Raw genomic sequence first — 12,657 nt, 5'->3', positions numbered from 1 at the left:
AAGAATAATTTGAAAGTGCTGCAATTTAATTGCACAACAAATGTCCAGAGCCATCCCATCAGTAGATAAATATATGACAGGATGTCCCTGGAGAGAGATGGCCCTTAGGAAATGGTTCACACATTGTGCTAAGGTACAAAGCATGCAAATCAAAATTGTTCCCACAGCACACTAAGTCACAAAGAAATCTCATTAAGGCTTAACATACAATGAGTAATGTTATTGCCTGCAAGCCAACATTTTACTTTAGTTTGTTATTAAACAAAAGTTGGCATCTAGAGTTTTCACGAATGATCCCAGTAAAATGGGAGATATCATTTAAGGAGACTGGGCTCCCTTTATAGGGAGTTTCTGATGGTTATTTTTTATTCAACACAGATTTATTAAGTGTGCCAAAGGATTAACACACCAGGCGCACTGAGTGTGGGAGTGTTCTTCATTTAAAAAAAACAGAAAAATGTGTGGCAGATTTTCTGTGAGGCGTTGATGATGTTGGTGCTTTAGAGGCTACACATAAATAGGAAATATGATTTAGTATTTTTAATATTTAACTGAAGAAATATTTTTATTTGAGGATTGCAAAACTGATTAATTATAACCTCAAGAATTAATAATAGAAATTCCCTCCTGGACAGTTTAAAGCTTCTTCTCAAATTCTGAAATCTGGCAATCCTTTGTGGGAAAAAGTAGCTGGAGGATAACAGAATGCAGTGATTTAGAGATGCAAGACCATCAGGGTTACCCTAGCTTATCCTGAGTCCTAGACGTGACTTCTTGTGGGAGGGGGGGCAGACAAAGGAGGCAAATATCAAAACATGCATTTTGACTTCATGAGTTATTCTGTAAATTAATCTAAGTCAGAACTGATGCCAATAGACACAGATTTGTTTACTAACGCACTCAGTAATTATTTTCATAAATGTACCAGATGTTTTAACCAATCTGATATTCTTATTGCATCTGATATTTCTCAATTAATTACATTAAATTAAATGTGTTTTATGAAGAGACTTGTTTGGATATGGATAGATGGGAGTCTCTATGCCTTAGCTTTTGGGTAGGGTATATACTTGCAAAATGAAAGTAATTCCCACAATATTATATATCTTGATAGAAGGCAAGTTCAAGTCCCACTTTAGCCATAAAGGCCAGCTGGATGACTTTGGCCCACTCACTCTCTCAACCCAATCCACCTCACTGGGTTGTTGTGAGGAAAATAGGAGGCTTGTTGGATTTGTTTGCTACCTTGAGTCATTTGTAAAAATAATAAAGGGGAGATACAAATAAATAAACAAATAAACATATATAGTTTTTTTCTCTCTCTCTCTTTCTCTCCTTTTGTGTGTATGTGTGTGTGTGGTTTTTCAGCTCTAAAGATATCTTTGAAAAATATGCATTTGACAGTGAAGGGAAGGAGGATTTGGTTTCCCAAATCTTGAATAATACTATTAGGTGTATCTTTTGATTAGAACCACATTTTTGACAGTTTCATATAGCATAATTCCTCCTGCCTGGGACCTTCTCCACCAACACTGTGACAGGGCAAATCACTTGTATATAAACAGAGAGCAAACTCCACTTCCTTCTAGCACTCATGATGTTACCTAGTTGAGAAATGAAGTGTCTGCAAGAAAACTACCAAGCTCAGAGAGTACCCAGGACCTCATAATAACTGTTACTATGTAAAGCTGTTCACTGTGCAAGGCAGAAAGGACAGAAAGAGATGTGATTTTAGTTTTTGAATGACTGATATACCAAGGAAAGAAAAGACAATTGGGGGGGGGGCAGATATTTGCAGTGGCTAAAAAAGAAAAGCTTGTTAGTTCTGTTCCATATCATTCATAGCAATTTTTCTTGTGAATAATACTTGGCTTCAAACCCATCACCAAACCATCTGTTTTATCTCTAAAACACCTGTCACATCTAGAAAAATCTCTTTCATCATGAGGGAAAACCATTTGAAAGTTGCACTTGGGGAGGTTTTGTAATGAGGAAGGTCAAGAGTTTATAGAACCCCTGGGGGTGCCCATAGCGAGGAACAAGGAAAAAAGATAAAGAAATACAATACTGAGGGTAGCCCCTGTGCTTGGCAGCTTTCCTGCATTGATTCAAAAATTCTCTGTAGCTAAACACAATGCAGTGTTTGCTGCCTTGGTTGCCAGCTTGATGCCAGGTGCAATTCAAGGCGTTGCTGGTATCTTCCTGATATTAAAGGTGAAATAAAGTATTTCCACTAATGGATAGCAAAGCTCTCTTTAGTCTTCATACTCAGATAGCTGAAAAAAAAATCATACTACAAGACTTTTGGCTAACTTAACACAAAAGTTTTAAGTGAAAAGTCATTGAAGTCCTGTTATCTTTGATTTTATCTTTGTTAAAGTGGATTTTAATGTTCTGATTTCAAGATTTTCTTTCTCCCTTCTGATAGTGATGAAATACACAATAATATGCAAAGTCATGCCTCATGCTACAATTTATAATTCATATGTTAAATGTAATGGAAAATAAGGAATATTATTAAACATTATTAAAACATGTTTTATTTCATTTTTTCTTATTTTTAAAGAAACAATCCCACATGTCTCATTAAAAAAAGTATTCAGCACTGTTGGTGAAAAGTAGAAGAACCTCTGTTCTGCAATAGCCCCTTGATGTATTATATCTTGAATGCTACTCTAAATGTAGTCCCACAGTAGATCTGTATTTCTGATTTATTCCTTTCCTCATGATTATCAGTGTTGTGTCCTGGGCCTGCTGAAACATTTCAGCAGGCCCAGAAATGTTGCAAACGGTCCCAGGCAACCGAAAAGCTGCCCGGGACCAGACTGGCTAGCGCCGGACTTGTGCACATGCACAAGGCGTGAAAAAAGGTTCTTCCCTATTGGCTGGACTGCCTGGGTTTGGGAGACTATAAAAGGCCTGCATGCCTGCTTGGTAGTGAGTTGAGTTGAGTTGAGGAACGAATAAAGAAGTACTTAATTACAACATGTGTCTTGCTTCAATGCTGCGAACTCCCACTTGGTGATGAAGGTGGGATCACTGCAAGGAAGAAGGCAATAAGAAGAGGGTAAGCGTCATCTGAAGAGCCTGAAGCCTGGGACATCAGCCTCCAGCTCTGCACTCACCTGCCAGTACAGCATCACTAGAGGTGAGCTTGGCAAACGGGCCCTTCCCCCAATGAAGGCTTGTAGCAAGGCATTCCGAAGCTGAAGATGTCGAAGATAGGACGCCTGTCAGAATTCGACGTTTCTCACTCGGAGCACTGGAACTCTTATGTGGCCCGGGTAGAAAATTACCTAAGGGTTAATCAGGTCCAGGAAGATGGCCTGAAAGCAGCAATCCTACTATGTGTCTGTGGTCAGGACACCTTCAACGTGGCCGAAAACCTGATAGCCCCTGCACTGTTGGAGTCTGTCAGCTACACAGACTTAAAAAACATGCTGAAGGATCACTTTCATCCCAAACTGTCTGTAATTGCGTGGAGGCATGCTTTTGAACAGAGGGACTAGAAGCCAGGTGAGTCTGCTGCAGAATTCATCGCTGCCTTGAGACAAGCTGCCAGGCCTTGTGAATTCAAGGACCTGGAAGAACGCTTACAAGACCACTTCGTCTGCGGCCTTAGAAGCAGAGAGCTGCAACAAAAAATCTTTGCTAAAGCTGAAGTCACTTTCCAAGATGTCTTGCGCGAAGTTGCAGCTGAAGAAGCAGCAGGCGGCGCTGTGAAGGCCTTGCGGCTCGGCAGAAACGCTCCAGCCATCGTGACTGTCCATCAAGAGGTCACTCAAGAAGTTCCAGACCTGGATCCTGAAGAGGAGGTGGATAGACTTCACCAGCCTGCGGTAAGAAGGCCGTGAGAGAAACCAGACAAGGCCCCAGCAGCCCTTCAGTGTCTCGGTTGCGGAGGATGCCACAAGCACACAGACTGCCGGTTCCACTCCGCCATTTGCCGGGCATGTGGTAAGCAAGGCCACATTGCCACCATTTGTTTTGGTTGCTAGCAGGTGCAACCTCGGGAAGAATTCCTTCAGAAAAGTACCAGCGTCCCCAGCCAACACAGGGTGAGTTTCTGCGCATCGCGTAGAAGCATTTTGTAGACAGGGACACACAAGTCCCTTAAACAGAAACTTCGCATTGATGTGAAGTTACAAGGGGTTCCCTCATTGATGGAGCTGGACACTGGGTCCTCTCTATTGATCATTTCACACAATACCTTTAAAAGGATTTGCAGCAGTAGTGGTCAAACTCGTGGCCATCGAACTTAATTCTTACTGACTTTCAAAACTCAAGGGTTAATATACTTGGAGAAGCCACGCTCAAAGTGCAGCGTAAGATGTGGTGATTGTTGGGGGTGATCGTACGAGTCTAATTGGAATCCAGGTAACTGGCCTGCAAACTCCAGGAATTGCAGAAGTCTGCAGAGAGTTTGTGGATGTGTTTAGTTCAGAGCTTGGTTCATACAAGGGGCCTCCCATTGCCCTGCTCACCAGTTAGGATTAAGCCTAGGAGGGTGCCCTTCGCCATCAAGGGCAAGATTGATGCTGAGCTGGACAAGCTGCTTCAGCAGGGCATCTTGGAATCTGTGGACTCCAATCCATGGGAAGCCCCCATTGTAACGCCTTTAAAGGCTAATGGGGAAGTACGAATATGCACGGACTATAAATGTACTTTGAATACAGCTTTGCAATAGCATGCATATCCTGTACCAGTAGTCAGTCATATTCTGGCCTCCCTCAAAGGGGGAAAGTTGTTTGCAAAGCTTGATTTAGCACAGGCCTATCAACAGCTACCTGTTGATGAGGCAACTGCTGAGGCCCAAACAATAGTGACCCATAGGGGCGCTTTTAAGGTAAAAAGGTTACAGTTTGGGGTGAATGTTGCTCCTGGCATATTTCAGAGCGTCATGGAGCGCACACTCAGGGGTATTCCAGGGGTGTGCCCCTACTTCGATGACATCCTCATCGCAGGGGAGTCAACACAGAATTTGGCAGAGAGGTTACGGGCTGTGTTACTGAGGTTCTGCCAAGCGGGCCTCAAATTGAAAAAAGACAAATGCAAAATTGGAGTTACTTCCACAGAATTTTTAGGCTTTAAAATAGATGCTCAAGGCATCCACTCTGCAGAATCCAAACTGAAGGCCATTCAGGAGGCCTCCATTCCCAAGTCTAAAAGTGAGCTTCAGGCTTTCTTGGGACTTCTCAACTTCTATCATGCTTTTCTTCCCCATAAGGCTGCAGTGGCTGAGCCGTTACACCGGCTCTTAGATAAGCAAGCTCCATGGCAGTGGACTAAGGTCCATGACAGGAGTTTTAAAGAGGTCAAGGCCTTGCTCTCATCAAATGCTGTATTAGCACATTTTAACGAGCAACTGCCTGTATGCATCGCTTGTGATGCATCCTCTTATGGGGTGGGTGCAGTACTCAGTCACCTGAAGGTTGACAGGACACAAGTCCCTGTGGCTTAATACTCAAGGACTCTGTCATCTGCAAAGCAGAATTACACTCAGATTGACAGAGAAGCCTTGGCCATAGAGGCTGGCATAAAGAAATTCCATGATTTCTTATATGGCCGCCACTTCCCGGTCTATACAGACCACAAGCCTTTGCTGGGGTTGTTTACTACGACCAAACAAACCCATACTTCATATCCGCACGTATGCTGAGGTGGTCCATTTTCCTGTCAGCATATGACTACACGCTCATTCACAAACTTGGGAAAGAAATGGGCCATGCAGATGGCCTCAGTAGGCTACCTCTCACACAAATAGAGGCAGATCCTGCACCTGCTGTTAGTATTCTCTCTATTCAGGAACTGCCTGAATCTCCCCTTAGTCTAGGGATGTGGCTGCAGAAACTGCCACTGATCACACGCTTACACGTGTGCTGACATGGGTGTTGTCAGGATGGCCTGACATGTGTCCAGATGCTGCATTTCAAAGCTTCTGGCAAAGGAGGCATGAACTGTCTACATTTAATGGGTGCCTGTTATGGGGTAGTAGAGTAGTTATCCCAGCCTCACTGAGGTCTATAGTCTTGTTCTCTCTACATGAGGGACATCCGGGAATTGTGCACATGAAAGTGCTTGTACACAGCCATCTTTGGTGGCCTGGGCTTGATAAAGCTATTGAGGCCCAGGTGCACGGGTGCCAGGTGTGCCAACAGTCATGGCCTGAAATGCTTCAGGCCCCTGTACATAGGTGGGAGGAAATACAAACTCCCTGGTCAAGGGTACATTTAGATTATGCTGGGCCCTTTCAGGGGCAATTCTTCCTTATCCTGGTGGATAGCCATTCCAAGTGGCTAGAGGTTGTACCTGTCTCCTCCACTACTACTGCTAGGACTATCCAGGTGTTGAGAGGAATCTTCGCTACCCATGGACTTCCTGATGTCCTCATCTCTGACAATGGCCCCCAATTTACTTATCTTGAGTTCCAGGTTTTCCTACAGGCCAACTTGATCCAGCATGCAACATCAGCTCCTTTCCACCCTTCCACCAATGGGCAAGCTGAACGGATGGTACGCACCACCAAAAATGCACTCAAAAGAATCACGCATGGTAGCTGGCATCACAGGTTAGCAGATTTTCTTCTTGTACAGTGGCAGTGCACCACACCATGCACTGCCACTGGAAAGAACCTAGCTGAACTCCGCTGGGGTTGACACCTCATCACAAAGTTGGACAGACTGCACCCAGACCGGGTGGCTTCACAGGTGTCACAGCCCTAGGCACCTAGGAGACTTCAGGTGGGCGATCCAGTCTGGGCAAGGAACTATGGTCCTGGACATCTCTGGGTCAGTGCTGTTGTATGCAAGATCTCAGGGCCACTCTCACACGAAGTGGCCTTGGGCAATGGACATGTCCTTCGCCGCCATATTGACCAACTACGCTGGCGGTTGTCCAACAATGTTTCTGCTCCTGGCTCTGCTCTCGGGGGGGAGGAGGGCCATCAATTGCATTCTGGGCCTCAGTCTCCCAGGTCCAGCGAGTTCTCACATGCTAATGTACAGGATCCAGTGACTGAATGGGGGCATTCTCAGGATTCAGCTATTGCTCCAAACAGGGAGTCACAAGAGAGGGGGGTTGCCATGGAGACGACTCCTGACTCTGGCACCTTGGCCACATACATGGGGGACTGGGACTACTGGGGCACTTCTGCAATGCAGGCCACTTCCGATGCTGGTCGCGGGCTCGAGGGACAATGTTCCCAAGAGAAGTCCATTGTGGACTTGGAGAATTCCACTCCACCATTAGGCTTGGGGATTTCCACCCCTCCAAGGAAACCTGGCTTGGATTCAGAGGATCCAGCCAGTCAGCAGTGGAGTGGGTCACCAGGAATTCTAAGGCATCAAAGGTCTGGTCTATCGAGCCCACCAGATGGGCAAGTAGCCCAGGCCCCATTAAATAGAAGTCCTGGTCTGCCTAGACTGGCAGGCGAGCTATCAGGCCAGGCACCCTCCCTGACCCTGCGACAGTCACAAAGGGCCAAAGGCCCACCTAAATACCTTAAAGGTTATGTAAAGTTACTATCAGTCCAAAGGCCACCTTACTAGTCAAAGAATTATGTTTCACAAAGTGGTTGTGTAATTATTTGGTTAAAAGTTTATTTGTTATTATAATGATTTAGTATAAAGTGCTCTGCCTATGCGCAGTAAAAGGAACTTGTGTTTAACACTTATCCTGTCCAAGACACCTGTATTGGGCTATTGTGCCTTTTTGGCGTGTTTCATTCAGGGGGGAGGGGTGTTGTGTCCTCGGCATGCTGAAGCATTTCAGCAGGCTCAGAAATGTTGCAAACGGTCCCGGGCAACCAAAAAGCTGCCCGGGACCAGACTGGCTGGCACCGGACTTGTGCGCATGCGCAAGGCACGAAAAAAGGTTCTTCCCTATTGTCTGAACTGCCTGGGTTTGGGAGACTATAAAAGGCCTGCGTGCCTGCTTGATAGTGAATTGAGTTGAGTTGAGGAACGAATAAAGAAGTACTTAATTACAACATGTGTCTTGCTTCAATGCCGCGAACTCCAAAACATAAAAGTCAGCATCTTTTCTTTTCACAATAGTCACCATGAAAATACAGGCTAAATAAAATTGTATGTGGGTTTGTTCCTATAAAGGTTCTTAAAATCTTTGCTGGCAATGTAAACAACATGACATTTTTATCACATTTGGGCCACATATGAAAAAGCCAAAGCATTTTGGATACAAATACATGAATTAATTCATATTTCAAAAACTAAAGTACAATTGAATCCAGAAGCTTTTCTTTTGGACTGATGGATAAGCAACTAGAAAAAGTCACAGAACTGTGTTTTTATATCTGACAGATGCAGCAAGATTATTATATGCTCAAAAGTAGAAAAGTCTGACGCTACCCACAATGGAGAAATGTTTGGTGAAGACAGTGGAATATGCAGAGATGGCTAGCTTAACTTCCTTGAAAAGGCAATATCTACATATATGGCTGACTAGAAACCCCTTTAGACATTTTGCATGAGAATGCACTTATAATTTCTGGTTTTGATGATTAAAAATAGATAATAGAAAAAAGTGAGCTTTTTTGTAATCATAGAGTAAGAGATATTTTTGTAATTATAGTTACATTTGCTGCTAAGGAAATTGAAAGTTTCCTTCTGTATCTTTTTATTCTTTCTGCTCTTTTGCTTTTTTTTTTTCTTTCCCTCTTTTTTGTTTTGTTTATTCTGTATTCATTTGTGCTGGTTTTTATGTTCTCTTTAAAATGTTTAATAAAAATTATATAAACAAAAAAGGAATTTAGGATTCAGATAAAGAATGCCTGTAGTTCATATGTCTGAAAATGCTTATTCACTCTTCATGCCGGGAACAATAAATTCTTTCTGAGTAGTTTCCTGGTTCTTGTCAGTAATTAGTGTTTTGCAGTACTGGAAACAAATGCTTTTGATAGTTATATAACAATAATTATCTCAACATGAGATTAGTAAAAGACCAGTAATTATGTGTGAACTCCTGCAGGAAAGGTTTTGCTATGTTTTACTTTGTTGATCTCTTTCCTGTTTCTAACCACAAAGTTGAACTAACAGAAACTTCAAACCTTTGCAGAGCCAAATGCCAGAAATAAAGGATCTTAAGTAACCAGAAAAGTGAAAAGGGGGAAAGCTTATTTCCTTAAATATATATTGCACAATTATATGATACCTAACTCACACTCAATAAAACCCAATCCTCCACTGATACTTAAGAAAACAAGAATGCAGAAACAAGAATTATAGGTAGCTTATAATTATAATACTATTTTAAAATAATAATCAGCTGTCAAATTGACAATAGTGCTCCTAAAACATAAAGCAAAAAAAGAAAAGAGTTTAAAAAAGACTTAGAACCATCAAGACAATATATGTGGCATTATGAATACAAAAAAATCTACAATTCCATGGAACAAGATTTTATGAGTATTTTCAGGGCACACTTACGAGTAAACCAGGGGGTTGGACTAGATGACCTCCAAGGTCCCTTCCAACTTTACTACTATTACTATTACCTGCATATAAAACATTTCTGCATGTAGTTTGGAAGTTTTTCTGTGTTCCTTTGTGACTATATTTATTATGTTATCCCTTCTCTTTTAGAAACAGATTGTGGGTACAAAAACTACAATTGGAGGAGGACATAAAAACACCAAAGGTGTAGGATCTAGGCTAAAAACCAGAAAAGACTGGATATTACTGTTCTAAAATATTTTCAGCCATACAATATGGCACTTCTTCCAGCTGTGCCATTCATATATTTGGGAATTTGGAGGGAATTGCAAGAGATTTATGATATTTCAAAACTATATCACAAATACGTAACTTTTTGTTCCATGAGATCACAATTCCAAAAAAGTATGAACAATCACAAGAATTTCAATTCTGCCAATTTGGGAAAAGACAGAATGCTCAGGAGAAACAAAATGTGCTGGAAATGAATGCACATCCATTTTGTACATTTCTAGTATTAATCCAACTAACTGCAGTTTGTAAATAATGGTTCATGAACCCAGACAAATTTGATTAAACGTAACTTGGTACAGGGAATAATCATAACCTGTATGGGAATGAGTTGAAAATAAACATGTTTTGTTTGTGTTTTTTTAATTGTGTGTTTTATTTAATAAAAATAACAAAGAGAAAAAATAAAATAAAAAGGAAGTAAGGCACAAAAACAATAAATTTATGGATACAACACCCATAGTTTCATAATGTCTCTAAGATATATATTTATTTAAATTTATGTTACAGTTTGAATAAAGCATGCCCATATTTAATTGTATATAAGCAACTTATGTTCAGGTCATAAGTAACATCAGGCCTTCAGTTTATTAAGTAAACAGGATGATACATTTGGCTTTCCAATGCTGAAGCAACATGAAAGTGTTTTTAATAATTGTCTTGGTTCTGGGTTGCTAAATAGAATCCTTGCAACTAGTTTGGAAACAGAAGTTCTCAATTTCTTCTTCCTGTGGAGAAATATGTTATGGAAAGTCATGCCAAGTGTCATCAACATCCTCACACCCAGCACAGGAAGATGGGTCACAACATTGTTTAGACAATGTTCAGTAACAACATGGCACCCACAGCATTCATAGTTCTGACCACCTAATGTAGGATTTTACCAGATGCAAAGAATACCCTTCATTAGGAACTGGCCATTTCCCAGCCTGTACACACAGCATTTGTACACAGTCAATATTGCACTAGTAGTGCACTACAAATAACCAAAACCACTCTAAATTGCCAGAAACAAAATCCATTTCTTGTCATGCACTTCCTCTTCAGAATGAATGTGCATACAAGCAGATCTCTCCTGGCCTTTGCTCTGGAACCAAGGAAGCATCATCACACCTTTTGTCTCCTGTTTGTGATTAGTATGATATGACAGAGTTCATAATTGCTATTATAAATTGAGTTTTGGTAGGATTTACCAAAGCAATCAAAATTTTGCACAAGTTCAGTGATTCAGGACACATCATGTACATCTGACCAGATATCCTCCCCATGTATCATTCTTAGTCAGCACAGTCATTGCCCATGTTAGTCAAGGCAATTGGAATTGTATTCTATTATATTTGGGTAATGTCAAGCTGAGAAAGGGTAATACTTATTACTTTGGTAATATTTAACCATTGTTTTCTAAATTGGGATATTAGTAGTGGACTACGCATTGAAATGAAAGAAGATTCTTTACTATGCTTGTCTTCCATGCAGAAACCACTGGAAATGAAGCTGTTTTTTAAAAAAATGATGGCAGAATTTCAATCTGGTTTTCAACTTTGGCAGGAATATTGGCCCAATGTTCTGTCCAATGTTCTGGAATCCTTGCTTTACTATTCTTCCCACCCAGTGGTGGGATTCAGATATGTGAACAACTGGTTCTCTGTGTGGATGCTGCTTCCGGAAGTCCATTCTGGGCCTGGGAAATAAAAAATTAGCTACCGGTTCTATAGAACTGGTGCAAACCGGCTGAATCCCACCACTGTTCCTATCCCTGCTAAGAAAGAAACATCAATCATTTTCTTTTCCCTGGGAAGGTCTTTGAGGGCAAATAGTTTCCATTGATAAACCTGTTGTATAAGCAGTCTCCATTAACAGGAAGGAAGGAAGGAAGGAAGGAAGGAAGGAAGGAAGGAAGGAAGGAAGGAAGGAAGGAAGGAAGGAAGGAAGGAAGGAAGGAAGGACTACTATGTTACCAACATTTCTGTCACTTGAGCTAAAAGAGGAAACTGGCAGGATTATAACCAATTTAACCCAGTTTAAAAAGAATGGTGGCAAGTTCTTAAAGAGATGGGAGTACCAGACCATCTTATTTGTCTCTTGAGAAATCTATATGCAAATCAAGAAGCAACAGTGAGAACTGGAAACGGAACCACTGATTGGTTCAAAATTGGGAAAGGAGTCCGGCAAGGCTGTATACTGTTGCCCTACCTATTTAACTTATATGCAGAGCACATCATGAGAAAGCCAGGGCTAGATGAATCAAAAATTGGAACCTAAGATATGCAGATGATACCATTCTAATGGCAGAAAGTGAAGAGGAACTAAAGAGCCTCTTGATGCAGGGGAAGAAGGAGAGTGCAAAAGTTGGCTTGAAACTCAACATTAAGAAAACCAAGATCATGGCATCCGGCCCTCTCAATTCCTGGCAAATAGATGGGGAAGAAATGGAGGTAGTGACAGATTTTATCTTCCTGGGCTCCAAGATCACCGCAGATGGGAATTGTAGCCAAGAAATTAAAAGACGCTTGCTCCTGGGGAGGAAAGCTATGGCAAATCTAGACAGCATTCTAAAAAGCAGAGACATCCTGCCAACAAAAGTGCATATAGTCAAGGCCATGGTTTTCCCAGTTGCAATGTATGGCTGTGAAAATTGACCATAAGAAAGGCTGAGCGCCAAAGAATTGAGTCCTTTGAACTATGGTGCTGGAGAAGACTCCTGCAAGTCCCTTGGACTGCAAGGCGTTCAAACCAGTCAGTCCTAGAAGAGATCAACCCCGACTGCTCTTTAGAAGGCCAGATCCTGAAGTTGAAACTCAAATACTTTGGCCACCTAATGAGAAGGAAGGACTCACTGGAGAAGAACCTGATGCTGGGAAAGATTGAGGGCAATAGAAGAAGGGGACGACAGAGAATGGGGTGGCTGGATGGAGTC

General features: G+C 41.8%; 1 pseudogene; it reads left to right on the top strand.

Moving 5' to 3' along the window:
* Positions 1 to 3,212: 3,212 nt before the first annotated feature.
* LOC120315564 overlaps positions 3,213 to 12,657 on the top strand; it is a 34,537-nt pseudogene continuing 25,092 nt past the window's right edge.

The sequence above is a fragment of the Crotalus tigris genome, unplaced genomic scaffold (assembly GCF_016545835.1).
Source record: "Crotalus tigris isolate CLP2741 ecotype Arizona unplaced genomic scaffold, ASM1654583v1 scf7180000019154.1569036, whole genome shotgun sequence".
NCBI lineage: Eukaryota > Metazoa > Chordata > Lepidosauria > Squamata > Viperidae > Crotalus > Crotalus tigris.
This window is presented reverse-complemented; position numbering and strand designations above follow the sequence as displayed.